Below are 4098 nucleotides of genomic sequence, written 5' to 3' on the forward strand. Positions count from 1 at the left end.
CCTGCAAGAAAACAAGCTCGGAGAGCACCAAGGACCCTACTTTCTCTATTTTTGTGTAAGTCTATTAGTGTCAAACAAAAAAAAATGTATCTATTTCTTTATATCAGAAACGAAAACACAAGGGATAACAATATGGATCCAGATTCCATATTATTGGAATACTATGGCAACTTTATTAGATTGTTGAAAAAAACTTCCTGAAAAGGTTGAGTTGAAGTGGGTAAAACTCTCTTTAGACCATAGCAATAGCAATAGCAATAGCAGTTAGACTTATATACCGCTTCATAGAGCTTTCAGCCCTCTCTAAGCGGTTTACAGAGTCAGCATATTGCCCCCAACAACAATCTGGGTCCTCATTTTACCCACCTCGGAAGGATGGAAGGCTGAGTCAACCCTGAGCCGGTGAGATTTGAACAGCCGAACTGCTGAACTGCAGTCAGCTGAAGTAGCCTGCAGTACTGCACTCTAACCACTGTGCCACCTTGGTGCCCTGCGCCCTGCGCCAGGGTTGTCAAACTCAAGGCCCGCAGGCCAGATCGGGAGATATCAAAGGACTGGCCCGCGGTGCCTCTGGCGGCTAAAATGGGCTGCATGCATCCCCCCCATGCCTCATTTTCACCCTCCATGGCCTCTTGCAACACTTTGAGGGCTGAAAATAAAGCCAAAAACAGGCCAAAAATGGCCAGCAGAGTCTGCAAGCGGCTAGAGAGGGTGAAAACAAGGTGCAGGGGGGCCCCGTTTTGGCTGGCAAGGTGCTACAGGAGCAGGGGTAGGTTCCAGCTGCTGCTACTGCCAGTTTACTCAGGGATGCGCTACGCATAAGCACACACTTGTGCGCTGTGCGCGCATGCACAGTGCAATGAAAATTGCTCTGCGCATGCGTGGAAGGCAAAGACAAGATGGCGCCTATGGCACCACCGAGAGAACCTGTTCAGGGGCATGGCAGGCTTGGGTCGCTGCCTGTTCCAGCGACCCAGGCTGCCAAGTTGCCACCTGTTCGGCCAAACCGGGCCGAACCGGTAGCAACACACCTCTGTAAGGTGTGTTCCCAACCCCACCCCACTCACCCCACTGCAGGCCTGCAGAGGACAACTGCAATGCTGATCCGGCCCTCGAAGAAATCCAGTTTGACACCCCTGCTTTAGACTCTATGATTCCTGGCTTGCCATTCCTTGTGAGCGGGAGACATAGTTTCCTGTTGTGGCTCGGTAGGAGCCTTTGGAGCTGCTATCAGACTCTGACACAGAAACCTCCTGTGAGTGGTTTCAGGATGCTCACAGAAGATAACAAGCAGCTGTGGCTCATTAAGGATCTCCTCCTGCGGATAAAAGACTGATGGTGCCACGCCCTAGTGGCTGAAGTCAACGTTCCGTTTGTTTGTTCGTTAGTCCGTTCCGTTCCTGTTCTAGTCAAGGTTCCCTGTTTGTGTTCATGATTCCAAGAAACCAACTTGGAGAAGTGGTTTGTTTTTGCATTTGCTGTTTAACTTTTTGCCAGAGAATTTATCTATGTTTATTTTAGGCTCGCAGCCAGCAACAGCCGGGACTGATAAAAGTATTTCCTTTGAAGTTCTGTTTGCCTGTCATTTGTGAATGAACAAGGTAGGGGTCAGAACAGTTTCCTATCCTGCTTCTTCAAGGTACCTTCCCTTCGATGCAGAATTACAGGCGAAGCCGTTGCCTGCACAATCTGATCTTTGTAAGTGTACTTCACAGCGTTTGAAAATCTTTATCAATGCCTTCATTGCTATTCTACCAAGTGCTAGTCTATCGTATAGTTATTGATTGTTGCCACCTTTACCATTAACAGTGAATCCTGAAAGGCAGAAGCTGTCCACAACTTCAATTTCTTCTTCCCTGTGAATTCTAAGGCTTGCTGCTGTGCCTGTCATTGTGAGTTTGGTCTTCATTATAGCTAATCTTTATTTTGCTCCTTGATTTTCATGACTTGGCCTTGCAAGATCCTTTGCATTTTCAACTATCAGAATAGTGTCATCAGATTAGTGCAGGCTATTAATGTTCCTTCCTCCAATTTTAAGATCATATCCATCCTCTTTCAGTGGAGCTTCCCTCTAGACACAGTACATTCAGCATGTAGGTTGAATGAATAAGGGAGGGTGTGAGATTTCTACTCTGTTGATATTCTTGCAGATACTCTAACAATCCCTGTAACCTTTTTATTTGGTAATGAGCAAAGTACTGAACATATTTTCATCTTTTAGTATGAGAAGGTCATTTCTAAGATACTGTCAGGGTTGATATCTTTGCAGTACAGTATTTTATTTTATTTTTATTGAAAATTTTTAGAAAAAAAAAACTTTTGCAAATATTTACCTCCCCCCTGCCCTCCCCCCTTAAACCCCCCCCCCCAACCTACCCCCCACCCCGACTTCCCAGAACAAATACAGGGTATAAATCTTTAACAAAGATGTTCTAAAATAAACTTAAAGAAAATTAGTATCATCTTTCATTTGAGCTTTAACTCCTCTTTGGCGTGACCCGTCAAAACCGCGCTCGACTAAACCGCGCCCGATTAAACCGCGTCGCTGACATCATCAACAGGGCGACAACAGCCAGCGCGGAGAAAGAAGGGCGCTTTAAATAGCGCTTTGAAAGCAAGCCGATTCAAGTTAAGGTAAGGGTTAGGTTTAGTGTTAGGTTAAGGGTTAGTGTTAGGTTTAGGGTTAGGTTAAGGGTTAGGATTAGGTTTAGGGTTAGGTTAAGGGTTAGGTTTAGGGTTAGGTTTAGGGTTAGGTGTATGGTTAGGTTAAGAGTTAGGTTAAGGGTTAGGTTTAGGGTTAGGGTTAGGGTTAGGTTTAGGATTAGGTTTAGGGGGTTAGGATTAGGTTTAGGGTTTACAGCGTGCTTCTGTCTCCGCGCTGTTGTCGCCCTGTTGATAACATCAGCGACACGGTTTAGTCGGGCGCGGTTTAGTCAAGCACGGTTTTGTGGTGGAACCCCTCTTTGCTAAGCTAACTCTAAACAGATTAAATCATTCCTTGTTTCTTCAGTCATAAACTATCTGGAATTTCTTAGTCCCATATTTATTTTGAGTATAGTCAATCCACCTTCTCCACTCCAGTTTATATCTCTCATTTGAGTGGTCCTTGAGATATGCTGATATTTTAGCCATCTCTGCAAGGTTTGTTACTTTTAATGTCCATTCTTGAATAGTAGGCAAATCTTCCTTCTTCCAGTATTGCGCCACCAACAGTCTTGCTGCCGTTATTACATACAAAATCAAGTTAGTCTCTATAACAGTACAATCAGTAGTTATACCTAACAAGAATAACTGAGGGAAAAATATGGAACGCTTCACGAATTTGCGTGTCATCCTTGCGCAGGGGGCCATGCTAATCTTCTCTGTATCGTTCCAATTTTAGTATATGTGCTGCCGAAGCGAGTACATATACAGTAATATAAAATACTGTACTGTGTATTCGAAGCGAATACACAGTACAGTATTTTAGTATACTCCTTCCGTTTTTGTTTGATAGAATCAGTTCCTATCTGTACATTGGCATGTTTTGTCATCTCGATTTGCTGTTGTGAGTTGCTCAGAGCTGCTTAACATGAGCAGCCATATAAATCTTTCAAATAAATAAATAAAATAACATGCAATTGGAGGTTGAAACTTCTTCCTGAATTCAGAAATCTTTTGGAAGACTTTCGTTGTTTTTCAATATCTGTTCCCACTTTCAGTGCCTTTATAGATATCACTATAATATTGTTTCTTGTTTCTTCTAACAGCTCTCTGAAATTCTTTGTTATGTTTTTTTCTTGAAACTTTTTTTTTTTTTTTGGCCATGATTTGTCTTCTGTTCTTTTTCTGACATCCAGCTTGCTTTCTTCTGTTTCTGGGTCTTTGGCAGTCTCTTTTCACATCCACATTTTATACTTCTTTTATTTCATCCTACACTTCTTTTGATTTCCCCTCAATGAGCTTTATCAGAGTTGGTTGCAGAAATCAAATCCAGAAAGCACACACAGGTAACTGATTCAGCAGGATTCATTAACTTCTCCTTATATACAATATAACACATAAGTAAATATACAATACCAACAGCTGGTTCACAGGGAGAAGGAACAGTTTTCAGTT

At 42.9% G+C, this 4098-nt stretch overlaps 1 non-coding gene across 1 annotated transcript; it reads right to left on the reverse strand.

Moving 5' to 3' along the window:
• Positions 1 to 3298: 3298 nt before the first annotated feature.
• On the reverse strand, positions 3299 to 3406 carry LOC148043540 (U6 spliceosomal RNA). The gene has a single exon (XR_015698127.1). It is a non-coding gene; the product is annotated as a U6 spliceosomal RNA (small nuclear RNA).
• Between the last annotated feature and the right edge of the window lie 692 nt (positions 3407 to 4098).

The sequence above is a fragment of the Thamnophis sirtalis genome, unplaced genomic scaffold (assembly GCF_051295495.1).
Source record: "Thamnophis sirtalis isolate CommonGarterSnake01/CBP01778 unplaced genomic scaffold, rThaSir2_p1.2 scaffold_11, whole genome shotgun sequence".
NCBI classification, from domain to species: domain Eukaryota; kingdom Metazoa; phylum Chordata; class Lepidosauria; order Squamata; family Natricidae; genus Thamnophis; species Thamnophis sirtalis.